The sequence below is a fragment of the Suncus etruscus genome, chromosome 1, assembly GCF_024139225.1.
Source record: "Suncus etruscus isolate mSunEtr1 chromosome 1, mSunEtr1.pri.cur, whole genome shotgun sequence".
NCBI classification, from domain to species: domain Eukaryota; kingdom Metazoa; phylum Chordata; class Mammalia; order Eulipotyphla; family Soricidae; genus Suncus; species Suncus etruscus.
The window spans coordinates 14,351,734-14,369,125 of record NC_064848.1 but is presented as its reverse complement, the minus strand read 5'-3'; the positions used below and the strand labels follow the sequence as shown (position 1 = coordinate 14,369,125).

Genomic DNA, 17,392 nt, shown 5'->3' with positions numbered 1-17,392 from the left:
GTGTAGGAGGCCTGGCCTGGGTTTTAGTCCTGGAAGGAAGGGCCTTGAAGCACTGAACTGGGAGTATTTCTTGAGTAGTGAGATGGGAGTAGTCCTTGAGCATTGATATAGGAGTACGCCCCTGAGCATTGAGCTAGGAATAGCCCCAAGCACTGACATGGGAGTAGCCCCCAAGCACTGCTGGGTGTGGACCCCCAAAACCTGAAAAACAAAACAAACCTTCTGAGTTCATGGTACGGGTGGATGGGGGAAGCAAATGTATGTGGGAATAGATCAGGTGAGAGATTGTTTTCACCCTGGCCTTTTTTCAAGGCCCCACACAGAAATGTCTCCTTCAGGCTTTCTCTCCTTAAATGTCAAACCTGCCCATACAGTGTATGTTTGGCCTGTTAGTCTGTCTATGACCAACCATGAATGTGGGATCTCCTCTGGAGGCCCCCAGCTAGCGGGAAGCACTGCCTGGAATTGGGCCATCTGTGAGTTCCTGCCCTGAACCCTGCACCCACCCAGCCCTTGCTTTCTCAGCTCAGGACTAGGCTGTTACCCATGCAGCAAGGGTCTGCAGCAACTTGAGCCTGCCTGCTGCAAAGGGGAAAAACAGGTGTGAAAGGGAAGAGGTCCCACTGAGAAGGAACAGATAGCTCTCTACACTACAGGGGGTCTGGAGCAAGTTTGGGGCCCTCTATGGTTTGTGGATAGAATAGAACCCAATGAGGGACTGCCCAGATTAGCCCCATGAATTGGGGGGGGAAGGGAGAAGTGACACCCCCTCCCAGGCCAACAAAAGCTCTTTTTTTTTTTTTTTTGTTTTGTTTTTTTTGTTTTTTGTTTTTTGTTTTTTTTGTTTTTGGGCCACACCTGGCAGTGCTCAGGGGTTACTCCTGGCTGTCTGCTCAGAAATAGCTCCTGGCAGGCACGGGGACCATATGGGACACCGGGATTCGAACCAACCACCTTTGGTCCTGGATCGGCTGCTTGCAAGGCAAACGCCGCTGTGCTATCTCCCGGGCCCACAAAAGCTCTTTTTTAAAATATTTGTTTGGGGCCAGAGTGGTGGTGCAAGTGATAAGGCATCAAACCGTGGTTTGATTCCCTGGTGTTCCATATGGCCCCCCAAGTCAGGAGCGATTTCTGAGCACATAGCCAGGAGTAACCCCTGAGCATCACCAGGTGTGGCTCAAAAGCCAAAAAAAAAATTTTTTTTTGTTTTTGGATCACATCCGGTGGTGCTCAGGGATTACTCCTGGCTCTGTGGCTCAGAAATCACTCCTGGCAGGCTAAGGGGACTACGTGGGATGCTGGGAATTAAACCCAGGTCGGCTGCATGCAAGGAAAACACCTTACCCACTGTGCTTATTGCTTCAGCCCCCACCAACAGAACCTCTTACTGAGCCTATGCAGAGCCCCCCATGGGAACAACGGGGGGGGGGGAGTACTGAGTCTTTACTGGTACCTACCTGTTCAGAGTCCTCCACCCCTCTCATCCTTTTAGGTCACCAGTTTTCTGGGGGGGGGGCAGAGTGCTGCAGGGGCCATTCTTTTTTTGTTTGTTTGTTTGTTTTTTTGAGTCACACCCGGTGGTGCTCAGGGGTTACTCCTGGCTGTCTGCTCAGAAATAGCTCCTGGCAGGCACGGGGGACCATATGGGACACCGGGATTCGAACCAACCACCTTTGGTCTTGGATCGGCTGCTTGCAAGGCAAACACCGCTGTGCTATCTCTCCGGGCCCTGGGGGGGGGGTATTCTTTGTGCATGTGGGCAACACTGGGGCCACACTCACAACCTCCTGCCCCATTAAGCGAACCCCCTCCCCGCCCCATTGCTCTTGCTATTGTGAAGATCGAGAGGGTCAAAAGCACGTGCCTCTGGTGCTTGCAGAGTTGTGTCTCCCTTGAGAAGCCGTACCCAGCTTCTGTGCCTGTACACTCAGCCTCTGTGTTTGCCAACAGTTACACTTAATTTGAAAATTTGTGGTGGAGTGGATGGTGTTTGGGCCATACCTGGCAGTGCTCAGGGCCTACACTTGGCTCTATACTCAGAGACCATTCCTAGTAGTGCTCTGGGGGCCAAAAGAGATACCAGGGATCAAACCCGGCTATCTGTATATAAGACAAACACCCTGACCACTATACTAACTCCAGCTCCAAAGCCTCAGTTTGTAGATGTTAATATTACTTGTCCTTTTCCTACCTTCTTGTGCATATTTAGTTTAAAGTCAGAATCTTAGACTAGAGCAAGAGTCTACTTCTACCCTGGTGGGTAATGAACCCCATAATCTTTCCTCCTATGTACATCAGCACTGAAGAAATGACTGCTTTTAAGTCTCTAAACAGGTGCTTTCTGTTGAATTCACTGGCTAGCTCTTTCTCTTTTTCTAGATGCATAGTCAGTAGAGTTCAGGTGCTATTCCTGGCTCTGCTCAGGGAGACCTAAGTGGTGTCTGGACTTGGACATACTCCTGTGTGTGCTGTACTCATGTGTCTGTGTGCATGTTTTGCACAAATAGCATCTGTGTGCAGTACGCACATGTGTGCATGCTTGTATACACACGCTCAAATAGTGTGTGTGTGTGTGTGTGTGTGTATGTGTGTGTGTGGTTGTGTGAGGGACGGAGTAGACACCCTGAGACAAAACCTTTGGTTCTTAGCTGGTACTGAGCAGACCAAAGTGCCCACCTTGCCTGCCCGTTCCTAAGAAAGGGCCCTGCTCCAGGCCATTGGCGTTAACCCTGAGCTGTCCACACCAACCCAGTCTGATGATCGGAGTCTCCATCAAGTCAATTTCTGTCTCAGGTCTCACAGATGAACCTCCCCAAACCTAGGGCACAAGGACACCTGCCACCACCTCTTATGCCAGGTTACTGCTTTTCTGCCCCCTGTCCCTCTATCTACACCTGACTCCCTCTGATGCTCTGAACCCCATCTCTAGGAACAGAACCTTGGGGTGTCTTCACTGCAGAGGAGGTGGTTTTAGGCAACAGGGGACACAGGAAGAGGGAGGGCTGCAGGGAGAAGTCAGAGAGTCACACCGAAGCAGTGTCTGGTGACATCAGGGTCCTTGTCAGCATGAGCTATTTGTCATGGGTCTGATGGGCATCATGAGGGGAAGACATGAAGGGACAGAGAGTGTTCTGGGCATACAGGAGCTCCAGGAAGGAGCAGGAAGTCACTTGAAGGGGATGTGTTGATCATTCTGCCGGGCCAAGAGAGGAACCCAGGATTTGGGCCCGACTGAGTAGATCTGGAGGTGGGGCTCCAGTCTCAGTCCTGTGTCCCTGTCCTATGGCGTGTCCAGGACCTGAATCTGTGATTCTTCTAATAGTCGCCCAAGAGATATTTGCAGCTGGAACTAAGCGTGTCCTGCCTTTGAAGAAACACCAGGCCTTGTCTGGGTGGAGACCGGCCTTTCCCTGATATGCTCTTGTACGCACTGAAACTTTCCCTGGAGCATGTTTACCCCAGAGAAAGGTACGCCAGGCACCTACCAGGCCGCGCCTTCCCTGGCCTTGGAAAGGGCACCCAGAGGCTGCAGCGCTGTCGCGGGCTCTGCCGCCACCTGGTGACCAACATGGAGCATGCACCTGAAGGTGTTCGTGCTTCCTAAAGGTTTGGAGGTGGAAGGAAGGAACCTGCACAGGCCCCAGAGCTGGCAATTGGTGCCAACTTGCAGTTTGTGACCCTCATTCCAGCCCCAAGTTCTTTCTAGGCGCGTCCACTCTCTGCTGAAGGCCGTGCCAGTCGCCATCCGAGGTCCCATGGGGTGAAGGAGAGGGTAGGAGTCCCTTCCTCCACACTTGGATGTGCCCCCCAGAGGAGATTGGGAATCAGCTTGCCGCCCTCCCCTCAGTAGAATTCCCAGTCTACCTGTCCTTGCCTTACTTTTGGTAACTTTACCCAGTTAAATTACCAGTTAAACTTTACCCAGTTTATATTACCCAGTTTTGTTTTTGGTTTTTCGGGCCACACCCATTTGATGCTCAGGGGTTACTCTTGGCTAAGCGCTCAGAAATTGCCCCTGGCTTGGGGGACCATATGGGACGCCGGGGTATCGAACTGCGGTCCTTCCTTGGCTAGCGCTTGCAAGGCAGACAGCTTACTTCTAGCGCCACCTCGCCGCCCCCTATATTACCCAATTTCCCCCCCCCCTTTTTTTTTATTTTGAATTATGAGAACAAAAGATGCAAAGAAAGAGGACAAGGTAAAGTTACAGTGGAAGGACAATCACCCATAACATAATTCTCAGAAGTCCCCTTGCTGATATCTTAATTTTGAACTCTCAGCCAAAGAACGTTAAGATAAATAAAACAGAATCCATGTACAATTACTTTGTCCCTCAAGTCCCCAGATTTATATTACCCAGTTTTAAAGTCAAATCATTACAGGAGACTATGAAAATGCTGGGGAGTGATGTCACCTGCCCAGATGACCCACTCAGCTGCCCCCTCCCAGGGCTCATGAGTGAGTGAAGCTTGCTGTTACCCCCTCTCTGTCTCACACCCTGTAATCATGTTCCACATGCACATTAACTAATCAGTGGCGGCTATGCTATGCAAGTGAACCACAATTACTTCCTTTTTTGTTTTTGGGCCACACCCGGTGGTGCTCCAGGATTATTCCTGGCTCTGCACTCAGGAATCACTCCTGATAGGCTTTGACCACCATATGGGATGATATGAGATCAGATGGGATTCTGGGGATCCAACTCAGGTTGGCCACATGCAATCACCTTACCCTCAGAACTATCATTCTGGCTTCCTACTTCCTCCTTTGGACTTTTTTTTTTTTTTTTTTTTTTTTGCATTTGGTGAGCCACTTAGGTGGTGCCTGGGATCTGTTCCTGACTGCATTCGGAGATCACTCCTGGCAGGGCTTGAAAGCCTATGCGGTGCCAGGGATTGATCCTGTGTTGAGTCTTTCTCACTGTACTACCTCTCCTGCCCTTGGCCACGACTTTTGATCTGTTCTGTGCTGAATCATCTGGAGTTTTGTTCTCCATAGACTTAGCACTATCTCATGGCCAGGTTGATGCCTCCATTTCTGGTGAATTGAAAGAGATGAAAAAAAAATTTTTTTTTTTTTTTTTTTGGTTTTTGAGTCACACCCGGCAGTGCTCAGGGGTTACTCCTGGCTTTATGCTCAGAAATTGCTCCTCAGGTTCAGGGGACCATATGGGATTCCGGGATTCGAACCACTGTCCTTCTGCATGCAAGGCAAATGCCTTACCTGCATGCTATCTCTCCAGCCCTGAGGTGAAATGTTTGTTCTCTCTGTCTCAGTCTCTGGAAGAACGATTCCCATGGCTTCCTGTTCTTTCCCATGAAAACAGGCTGGCAGCGTGGCTCTGCCCCTTCACTTCCTGCTTCCTCTCCTGTTCTGAGTCCAGCCTCGGTGGCTCCTTATCAAGCGGAGCAAGAGGAATGGGAATACTGTTTTAAGCCAGGTCTTGCTAGCACAGTTAGTGGGGTGGGGTGCATTGTTGGTGAACCCTCAGTCCTGGAAAACAGCACAGTTATCCAGGGTAGGGAAGTGTAGCATTCTGTACTCTCTCTCTCTGACTGCTCTCTCTCTCTCTGACTGCTCTCTCTCTCTCTGACTGCTCTCTCTCTCTCTGACTGCTCTCTCTCTCTCTGACTGCTCTCTCTCTCTCTGACTGCTCTCTCTCTCTCTGACTGCTCTCTCTCTCTGACTGCTCTCTCTCTCTCTCTCTCTCTCTCTCTCTCTCTCTCTCTCTCTCTCCCCCCCCAACCCTTTGTATTTTTGGAAGCTTTTATTGTCTTTCCTTTTCCCCCCAAATTCATACCAATGAGCTTTGGGATAGGTAAATTTTATTTATTTATTTATTTATTTATTTATTTATTTATTTATTTATTTATTTATTTATTTTGGTTTTTGGGCCACACCCGGCGGTGCTCAGGGGTTACTCCTGGCTGTCTGCTCAGAAACAGCTCCTGGCAGGCACGGGGGACCATATGGGACACCGGGATTCGAACCAACCACCTTTGATCCTGGATCGGCTGCTTGCAAGGCAAACGCCGCTGTGCTATCTCTCCGGGCCCTATTTATTTATTTATTATTATTATCATTATTATTTTGATTTTTGGACCACACCTGGTGATGCTCAGGGGTCATTCCTGGCTATGCGCTCAGAAATTGCTCCTGGCTTGGGGGAACATATGGGATGCAGGGGAATCAAATCACAGTCCGTCCTAGTTAGCACGTGCAAGGCAGACATCCTACCACTGCTCTAGCCCATTTATTTTTATTTTTTAATTGGTTTTTGGGTCACACCCAGAAATGCTCAGGGGTTACTGCTGGCTCTGCTCAGGGGGCCATATGGAATGTTAGGGATTGAACCCTAGGTCAGCTGCATGCAAAGTAAGTGCCTTACCTGCTATTCTCTCTGGCCCCTGGAGTGGATGAATTTTACATTGCACTGAGTCCTGAGGGTTCTCACTTTGAGTGAATATTGGTATATTTCATAACTTTTACTTCTGGAAAATAAGGTCCAGAGTGATAGTACAGTGGTAGGATATTTGCCTTATATTTGGCCAACCCAAGTTTGTTCCCAGCCTCCCATATGTTCCCCAAGCATTGCCAGGAATGATGATGATGATGATGATGATGATGATGATGATGATGATGATGATTATATCTTTATTTAAACACCGTGATTACAAACATGACTTAGTTGGGTTTCAGTCACAAAAAGGACACCAACCCCTTCGTGCAACATTCCTGTAAAATCACCCCCATGCACTGTATCTCCAGCCCCAGTGAATGAGTCTGAATCAGGGTTGCACAAGAAATAATCCAGACCAGGCTGAGGGTGAAACTTGTATTCTGGCAGTCTTCTACCTAGTATGGAGTTCGCTGCCTGCCAGAACTACTGTTTTTATTGAGTACAGAGATCACCCCTGGGTGGAGGAGTAAATCCACCCACATTTACAGGTAAGACAATCTTTGTTTTGGGTGAAATCAAGTTGTAAACAAACAGATACAAAGAAACCAGGAATAAATTTTGTTTTAGGTAAAATAAGGTGTAACCCAACACATTACCACCACCAATGGCCCATCTCCCTCTACCCACAATCCCTACCTGTATTCGAGACAGGCATTCTACTTCTCTCACTCATTAACATTGTCATGGTAGTTTTTGTTTGTTTGTTTTGTTTTTGTTTTTGGGTCACACCCGACAGTGCTCAGGGGTCACTCCTGGCTTTACACTCAGAAATTGCTCCTGGCAGGCTCCGGAGACCATATGGGATGCCGGGATTTGAATCACCATCCTGCATGCAAGGCAAACGCTCTACCTCCATGCTATCTCTCCGGCCCCTTTATTTGTTTTGTTTTTGTTTTTGTTTTCTTGCATGGTAGCTGTTAATGAATCATTTCTCTAATTGCACTCACCCCTCTTTGAGGTGAGCTTCATATCATGAGCTGGTCCTTCCAGCCCTCATCTCTGGGCATTATTACAATAATGTCATTATTATTATTATTATTATTATTATTATTATTATTATTATTATTATTTGGTTTTTGGGTCACACCCAGTAGTGCTCAGGGATTACTCCTGGCTCTATGCTCAGAAATCACTCCTGGCAGGCTCAGTGGACCATTTAGGATGCCGGGATTCGAACCACCAACCTTCTGCATGCAAGGTAAAAGCCTTACCTCCACGCTCTCTCTCCGGCCCCTCTTTTATTTTTCTTTTCTTTTCTTTTATTTTGGTTTTGGGGCCACACCCGGCAGTGCTCAGGGGTTACTCCTGGCTGTCTGCTCAGAAATAGCTCCTGGCAGGCAAGGGGGACCATATGAGACACCGGGATTCGAACCAACCACCTTTGGTTCTGGATCTGCTGCTTGCAAGGCAAACGCCACTGTGCTATCTCTCCAGGCCCGCACTGGTTGTTCTTGTTCTTTGTGATATATGCCAGTCTCCAGGAATGATTTTTGAGCATTGCCAGCTATGGACTCAAAACAGAAACAGTTCTGGAAATTTGAGCCTAATCAGGGGTAGCGTCAGACAAAGGGTCACAGCCCCTCTTCTAGCATTAATGAATTACTGAGCCAGTTAGTATTCAAGGATGCTGTTGGGGAGGAGGGAACAGGAGTGGGGTGTCCCTGAGCTGCTGTGTGACATGATCTCTGACCACTTTCTTTCCAGAGAGGAAAAGTCATGCCCCACACTCCTCCAGTCCCTGCTAATTTCACATCATTTGCATTTGCAGCCTTTTAGGTGATTTAACTTGTAAATTTCCCTCAATAATCCCAGCTCCATTAAGGTTCTGAGCCCTGATTGCAGCATTTAAATTTTTTAGTATTCTGTGCACCTTCCTCTAAGCAGTGTGGGCACAGCCATCATCAGGGCAGCCAGGAAGCCAGGGTGAAGGGGGGGTAGGGGGTAGGGGACAGCATCTTCTTATCTGAAGGGATTTCGGCTGGGACTGGGATGCCCAGCGTGGAAGCCAGCTGACAAGTGAGGTTCTCATCTGGGTCCCTGGCTCATCCTTCACTTGTCCTTGCTCCTATTTAGGGTCTCAAAGGCTGGTCCCTGGACTCTGCACCCCCAGGTGGGAGGAGGCTGCCTGCTCCATCAATGCCCCCAGGAGAAGCATCTTTCAAGCTCCTCTAGCTGCACCTGTTCCTCATCAGGCTTGGGCATTGATGCATGCCTGGTCACCCCCTTCAGAATACAGCAACTTCAAGCAGTCCTTCCCCTAATGCCTGAGTTCTGAGGGCAAACAGGGGTGAGCTGTGGGGGCCTCAGCATAGGAGGATGGAATCTGGGGGTGCTGAACTGCCTGGGGCTGGAATGATCTGGATGTTCCTTGGCTCACATGAGATTTGGCAGTGGAATAGACAGTGGTGGCCAGAAATGCACATACCTCTGCTTGGTCTCTGCCAGCAACTTGGGCCCCCGTGATAGTTGCTTCCCGCTTTATGGCCATGGGGTCATGGGCAGAGCAAGGGCTAGTTCTGAGCCAGCCTGAACTCACTCTTGTTCAGCAGTGGAACAGCTTCTTTTGGGGGGGGGGGTGTCTGTTTTTACAGAGGTCTGCTCTGTAGCTGCCAGAAGCAGAAATGGTTGCCTGACCTTTTCTGCTTCTCAAACAGCAGGTGATTTGTTGTTGTTGTTTGGGGGCCATACCTGGTGGTGCTCAGGGGTTACTCCAGGCTCTGCATTCAGACATTACTCCTAACAGGCTGGGGGATTAGATAGGATGCCAGAAACTGAATTTGGTTTGGCCGCCTGCTGTGCTATCGCTCTGGACCACCAAAAGAGGAGATGAGGGGCTGGAGAGATAGCACAGTGGTAGGGCGTTTGCCTTGCATGCATAAGGATGATGGTTCGAATCCCAGCATCCCATATGGTCCCCCAGCCTGCCAGGGATGATTTCTGAGCGTAGAGCCAGGAGTAACCCCTGAGCACTGCTGGATGTGACCCAAAAACCAAAAAAAAAAAAAATAGGAAGAGATGATTTTTAACAGATAAAAGGATTTCTCCATGTATATGGAGATAGATTAAACGTTAAGGGGCAGGAAGGAGAGTTCAGAGGGTAAGGGACGTGGGTCTTGCACATAGTTGACCTGGATTTTATTCCTGGCACCACATAGGGTTTCCAGAGCCCCAATAGAAGAAGTGTAGATTGAGCATAGAGCTAGGAGTAAGCCAGGAGCACTTCCAGGTGTAGCTCTGCAAAAATGTTGAAACCTACTGGGGTAGGTTGTGTTGCTGAGTCAGAAAGCCTGAGTTCCACAGAGCCAAGAAACCCTTAAACTTGCTGCATCATGGCCTCTGAGGAGAGAATACAATAACATACGCAGAGTAGAGGGCTCCCCTGCTTTGGCTGGGAAAGTCATGTCGACAAGATAAGGTCACACCCTTTAAATAGGATTTCAAACACTATTTAGGAATATTAAATCAGACAAATGAGAAATGATAGGCTCTAACTCTTAGTATTATATAGAAAGAAGACTATGTTTTTTCATCTTGAAAAGCAGCATGAGGGGCCAAAGCAATAGAACAGCGGGCAGGGCATTTGCCTTGCATGCCGCTGACCCGGGTTTGATCTCAGGCATTCCATATGGTCTCCCAAGCCTGCCAGGAGTGATTTCTGAGTCCAGAGCCAGGAGGAACCCCTGAGCACTGCTGGGTGTGGACACCCCACAAAAACCAACAGAAAAAAAGGCAGCAAGAAATGGATGGAAACTGAAACAAAAGAAAATAAATGTGAGAGGAAATTAATATGAATTGTTCTGAGGTTGAGAAGCAGATTGTAATACGAAAACTTGCAGAGCACATAAAGGAGTGTCATTGATTTGAGGAAAAGAGAAAATTGAAATGAATCTAATGAATAGGTCTTTGGGTTGTTTGATAATCCCATTAATAAATCAGATGAACACATTAGGAGAGAATATGATTTCTTTGCTAATTTGACATGAAGTGCTGGCATTGAAAAGGGAAAAAATCCAACATGTTGCCACTTCAAGGAGATGGTCCATGACACTCCAGTTAAAAATGACATTTAAGGGCCGGAGAGATAGCATGGAGATAAGGCATTTGCCTTGTACGCAGAAGAACGGTGGTTCAAATCCTGGCATCCCATATGGTTCCCCAAGCCTGCCGGGGACGATTTCTGAAACTAGAGCCAGAATTAACCCCTGAGCACTGCTGAGTGTGACCCTCCCAAAAAAGACATTTAATCAGAGGGTTTTTAAGGTTAGTCCAAAAGCAAATCAAACAAATAAAAAGTTTGAAAGAGGGCCCGGAGAGATAGCACAGCGGCGTTTGCCTTGCAAGCAGCCGATCCAGGACCTAAGGTGGTTGGTTCAAATCCCGGTGTCCCATATGGTCCCCTGTGCCTGCCAGGAGCTATTTCTTTTTCTTTTTCTTTTCTTTTTTTTTTGGTTTTTGGGCCACACCCTGTGAGGCTCAGGGGTTACTCCTGACTATGTGCTCAGAAGTTGCTCCTGGCTTCTTGGGGGACCATATGGGACGCCGGGGGATCGAACCGCGGTCCGTCCTAGGCTAGTGCAGGCAAGGCAGGCACCTTACCTCCAGCGCCACCGCCCGGCCCCCCAGGAGCTATTTCTGAGCAGACAGCCAGGAGTGACCCCTGAGCACTGCCAGGTGTGGCCCCAAAAAAAAAAAGTTTGAAAGAGGGGCCAGAGCAATAGTACAGGAGGTAAGGCATTTTGTCTTGCATGTGGCTGACCTGGTTTAATTGCTGGTATACTAAATGGTCTCCCAAGCATCACCAGAAATGATCCCTAAGTACAGAGCCAGGAGTAAGGCCCAAGCACTGCTAGGTGTGGCCCCAAAATGAAAACAAAACTTCAACAGACCCAGGAGCCCCAAAACTCCAATGACAGGAGGTGGAAGTATATCAACGGGCTACTGGATCATTTGTTTTGTATGTTCAGGGTTTTGATCCCTAGCAAAGCCCATTCCCCCAAACACCACCCGAAATCACTGTGTGGAGAGTGACCAAGCTAGTCTGAAAATAGGTAAAGAGGAAAAAGAAAAAGGAAATAAAGCTGTGGATCAGGGATATGGCTGAAAGGGCTGAACACAGACTTTGCTTGCAGGAGGCCTGAGTTTGATCCCCACTTTACATGGTCTCCTGAGCCATACTGGAATTACCTGACCACAGAGCCAGGAATAAGAGGTAGCAAATGGGGGTGTGGCTCCAAAAACAAGAGCGAAAATAATATTTAAAATTTTCAGTAATCATGACCAACCTGAGGCCGGAGTGGTGGTGCAGTGGTAGGGCGTTTGTCTTGCAGGAGGCTGACCTAGGATGAACCGCAGTTTGATCCCCTGGCTTTCCATATGGTCCCCCAAGCCAGGAGCGATTTCTGAGTGCATAGCCAGGAGTAACCTCTGAGCATCATTGGATGTGGCCCCAAAACCCCCCCCAAAAAAAAAACATGATCAACCTATAAAGATGTTTTTTTTTTTTGGTTTTTGGGCCACACCCAGTAACGCTCAGGAGTTACTCCTGGCTATGCGCTCAGAACTTGCTCCTGGCTTGGGGGACCATATGGGACACCGGGGGATCGAACCGAGGTCCGTCCAAGGCTAGCGCAGGCAAGGCAGGCACCTTACCTTTAGCGCCACCGCCCGGCCCCTATAAAGATGTTTTATTTTGTTTTTGTTTGTTTGCTTGCTTTTTTTTTTTTTTTTTTTTTTTTTTTGTGTGGTTTTTGGGTCACACCCGGCAGTGCTCAGAGGTTATTCCTGGCTCCAGGCTCAGAAATTGCTCCTGGCAGGCACCGGGGACCATATGGGGCGCCAGGATTCAAACCGATGACCTCCTGCATGAAAGGCAAACGCCTTACCTCCATGCTATCTCTCTGGCCCCTGCTTGCTTGTTTGTTTATTTTGGTGGTACTCAGGGGGTTTTCCTAGCTCTGCACTCAGAAATATCTCCTGGAAGGCTCGGGGTACCACATGGGATGCCGGGAATCAAACCCAGGTCTGTACTGGGTCTGCCATGTGCAAAGCAAACGCCCTACTGCTGCGCTATCTCCTGGACCCATGGTTGTTTTTAGGTCACACTCAGCAATGTTTAGGGTTTACTTCTTACTCTGCTCAAGGATCACTCCTGGCAAGGCTCATGGAATCATATGTGGTGCCAGGAATTGAGCCCTTCCTGCTATCCTCCATCCCTTCCTTCCTTCCTCCGTCCCTTCCTCCCTCCATCCCTTTCTCCCTTCCTCCCTCCTTTCTCCCCCTTCTTCCCTTTCATTCTCTTTTCCTTGAATCATTTCTTTCCTTTTTCCTTTCCCTCTTTCCTTCCCTCCTTTCTTCCTTTCCTTCTTTCCTTCCTCCCTCCCTTCTTTACTCCATTCCCTTCTTTTCCCTTCCTTCCTCCTTCTTCCCTTCCTTCCCAACTTCCTCCCTTCTTTCCCTCCTTCCTTTCCCCTTTCTTTCTTCCCTCCATTTCCTTCTTCCTTTCCTTCCTCCTTTTTTATTCCTTTCCTCCCTCCTTCCTTCCTTCATTCTTTTTTTTTCTTTCCTTCCACCTGTCATTGTTCAGGGATCTGTTTTCTTAATACTGGAGTTTTTTTTTTGGGGGGGTCACACCCAGCAGCGCTCAGGGGTTACTCCTGGCTCTATGCTCAGAAATCGCTCCTGGCAGGCTCTGGGGACCATATGGGATGCGGGATTCGAACCACTGTCCTTCTGCATGAAAGGCAAATGCCTTACCTCCATGCTATCTCTCCAGCCCCAGGATCTCCTTTCTTGGAGGCATCTGCACTGTAGTAGATTGAAACCCACCACGCTCATATAAAGCATGAATCCTAACACATTTTTGAGGTATCTTTCTGGCCACAAAGCAGAGACTTTCTCCCTTTCTCTCTCCCTCTCTCCCTTCATCCCTCCATCTCTGTCTCTCTCCATCCCTCCATCTCTCTCTCTCTGTCCCTCCATCTCTCTCTCCATCCCTCCGTCTCTCTCTTTGTCTCTCTCTCTTTGTCCCTGTCCCTTCTCTCTCTCTCTCTCTCTCTCTCTCTCTCTCTCTCTCTCTCTCTCTCTCTCTCTCTCTCTCCCTCCCTCCCTCTGTCTCTCCACACCCAGTGGTGCTTAGGGCTTGCCCCTGGCTCTGTGCTCAGGGATCATTCCTGGAGGTGCTCAGGAATATGTGCTACCATGGATCAAATCAGGTTGATAGTGCACAAGGCAAATACCTTAATCCTTCACTATCTCCCATTCCCCAATGGGTTCTTTCTTTCCTTCCTAGTGGGTTCTTAAAGAATGTGGGCACACCCCCTGGCTGAGATGTAGCCCCCTGGTGCTGAGGTTTAGTGGGTTGTCTACCTGAGAGACAACTTAGATGCTGCCCAGCGGGGGGGGGGGGGGAGAGGAGAAGGTCAGGGAAGGAATTTGGCACAGATTTTCTCTGAACACACCTCCAGAGCTGCCCAGTGGAGCCTAGGAACACACATGGCCATAGGTTTGGGAGCTGGCCAAGCGCACACTGCAGGCAGGAAAAGGAATATTTGCTCTTCCCGTGTCCCTCTACTGGCGATGGTTAGCATAGCTCCGTTGGCAAAATATTCTCAGGTCCTGCTTAGGAACTGAAGTGCAATATAAATCGACAATTGGCACTGAAATGGGAAGGAAACTTTCTACATTATTAAACAGTTATTTTATTGATCACCATGCCAGAGTAAAGAATGTCTTCTTAACTTCCCTGGTGAGATTATTGTCAAAGTACCTCCAGACAGATTCTATTTCATATATTATATGTACACATATATATAGAATGTCAGAGCTACAGGCAGCTGATAGGGCCCTTCCCTTGCATGCTGCTGACCTGGGTTTGATTCTCAGCATCACATATTGTCCCCAGAGACTTCCAAGAGTACCGTAATTGCCGGCGTATAAGACGACCCCTAATTTTGCAGTTAAAACATAGGTTTAGGGGCCCGGAGAGATAGCACAGCGGCGTTTGCCTTGCAAACGGCCGATCCAGGACCAAAGGTGGTTGGTTTGAATACCGGTGTCCCATATAGTCCCCCGTGCCTGCCAGGAGCTATTTCTGAGCAGACAGCCAGGAGTAACCCCTGAGCAATGCCGGGTGTGACCCCCCCCAAAACAAAACAAAACAAAACAAAAAAAACAACAAAAAAAAAACAAAACATAGGTTTAGGTCTATATTCGCTGTATCAGACAGAACGTTCCTGTGCTGCAACTGTATGTACCACAGTGAGCCAATCATAACAAGCAAAGGTTCAAAGGTTCTACTGTCATAGACTTCCTCTCTGACTGGCCAATCTGAGCAGGCTTTTTACAGTGTAGAATCGGGTCAGAACATTGTCTAATTTGCATGCATCAAAAGCCTGCTTGGATTGGCTGATTGAGAGAGGCGGTCCGAGCAGCCTTGCAGTGATTGGTCCCTTATCATAGGCACCTTTTCTGGCAATTTCCTGGTGGTGTCAGTTAATCTCCCCCACTACATGAACCAAACAACACCCCATCCTCGGACCCTAGCACTGAACCACCAACACGGTTAGCTGGGTTTTGCCAGAAGTGGCCCCCAGATCTTCTGAGTACTGTTTGGGAGCCCCCAAGAAAGAGATTTGGAAACTCTGAGGCCTGATTTTTTTGTTTGTTTGTTTCGTTTAGCGGCATATTGAAACATTTTTTGGGATATACTCGGCGTATAAGACGACCCCCGATTTTTGGTTGACTTTTTTTGTTTCAAAAGTCGTCTTATACGCCGGAAAATACGTTAATTCCTGAGCATAGATCCAGGAGTAACCCCTAAGCACACTGGGTGTGACCCAAACAACCAATAAAAAAGTATAAAGATGTGTCACAGATAATGAGTTCATAAATATTTTAGTTTCCTGGATTTTATGCTTGTGGTATTTTGCCTTTTTTATTTTTTCCACATTCAACAGTGCTCAATTCGAGGTTTACTGGTTCTATTCTCAGGGATCACTGCTGGTGAAGCTCAGAGGTCCATATGAGGTGCCAGTGATTGAACCTGGGTCAGCTGCATGCAAGGCAAGGGCCCTATCTGTACTATAGTTCCTATGTATGTATGTACTTAAAATTTTTTGGCAGGACAATGCTCTGGGGTTACTCCTGGCTCTGCATATTAGAAATTGCTCCTGGATGGAGCCAGAGAGATAGCATGGAGGTGTGCTCGCTTCGGCAGCACATATACTAAAATTGGAACAGTACAGAGAAGATTAGCATGGCCCCTGCACAAGGATGAGATAGCATGGAGGTAAGGTGTTTGCCTTCCATGCAGAAGGTCGGTGGTTTGAATCCCGGCATCCCATATGGTCCCCTCGAGCCTGCCAGGAGTGATTTCTGAGAGTGGAGCTAGGACCCCTGAGCACTGCTGGGTGTAACCCAAAAACCAAAAACCAAAAAAAAAAAAAAAAAAAAAAAAAGAAATTGCTCCTGGAAGTTCTGGGGGGAACATGTGGGATACCAAGGATTGAACCCCAGTCAGGCACATGCAAGAAAAACTTTTTATAGGCTATCTTATAGCCCTACCCTTGTACCACTTTTTTGTTTGTTTGTTTTGGGCCATACCTTGCAGCACTCAGGAGTTATTCCTGGCTTTGCACTCAGAAAACACTCCTGGCAGGCTCATCGGGGACTATATTGGAGTTGGGGGTCAAACCTGGGTTGGTCCTGAGTTGGCTGTGTACAAAGCAAATGCCTTACCGTTGTGCTCTTACTCCGGCCCCTGTACCATTTTTTATATTTGTTTTTGTTTTTGGGCCACACTTGGTGGCAGGCACTCGGGGGTTAGTCCTGTCTCTGCACTCAGAAATTACTCCTGGCAGGCTCAGGGGGCTATATAGGATGCTGAGGATGGAACCTGGGTTGATTGTATGCAAGACAAATTGGCTACCAGCTATGCTGTTGCTCTGCCCTCCTCCTGTACTATTTTTAAAAATGTGTAAGTTTTGGGGCCAGAGAAATAGCACAGTAGGGTGGCTGGAGAGATAGCATGGAGGTAAGGTATTTGCCTTGCATGCGGAAGGTTGGTGGTTCGAATCCCGGCATCCCATATGGTCCCCCGAGCCTGCCAGGAGTGATTTCTGAGCATAGAGCCAGGAGTAACCTCTGAGCGCTGCCAGGTGTGACCCAATAACTAAAAGCCCCCCCCCAAAAAAAAAGGAAAGAAAAGAAATAGCACAGTAGGTAGGGCATTTGCCTTGTACACACAGAGCTGGACTTAGTCCCTGGTATCCTATATGGTCCCTGATGTCATGCATACCCAGGAGTAAGGATGGCTGTGATCCCAAAACAAAACAAAATGTGTAGGTTGCTTTTTTTTTTTTTTTTTTTTTTGGTTTTTGGGCCACACCCGGCAGTGCTCAGCGGTTACTCCTGGCTGTCTGCTCAGAAATAGCTCCTGGTAGGCACGGGGGACCATGTGGGACACCGGGATTCGAACCAACCACCTTTGGTCCTGGATCGGCTGCTTGTAAGGCAAACGCCGCTGTGCTATCTCTCCGGGCCCAGGTTGTATTTTTTATTATTCTATTTGTTTTTTTATCTTTATGATTCTAAATAAATGCCAACATTCTAATGTTGCATTTATGTACTGTTTTATTCTTCATAAAGCAGTTTGCAAATAATTTTTAATTACAGGTCCCCCAAAACTGAGTCTTCCCTTATCACAGGAAATCTTTTTCTAAATATCTTTGTTTTTTATTTTCTGGGTCACATAAGGTGGTGGTTGTGGGGTTGCTCCTGGCCAGGATCCAAAAACCTTGTAGTGATTGGGTGGAGCTAAAGTCCCTCATATGCAAAGCCTACACTCAGCCCACTGAACATTTTTGGTTTGGTTTGGTTTTTGGGCCACACCTGGTGGTGCTCAGAAGATACTCCTGGATCTGTGCTCAGAAATTA

General features: G+C 48.1%; 1 non-coding gene across 1 annotated transcript; it reads left to right on the top strand.

Annotated features, from left to right (window-relative positions):
* Positions 1-15,658: 15,658 nt before the first annotated feature.
* On the top strand, positions 15,659-15,766 carry LOC126028060 (U6 spliceosomal RNA). The gene has a single exon (XR_007502370.1). It is a non-coding gene; the product is annotated as a U6 spliceosomal RNA (small nuclear RNA).
* The last annotated feature ends 1,626 nt before the right edge of the window (positions 15,767-17,392 follow it).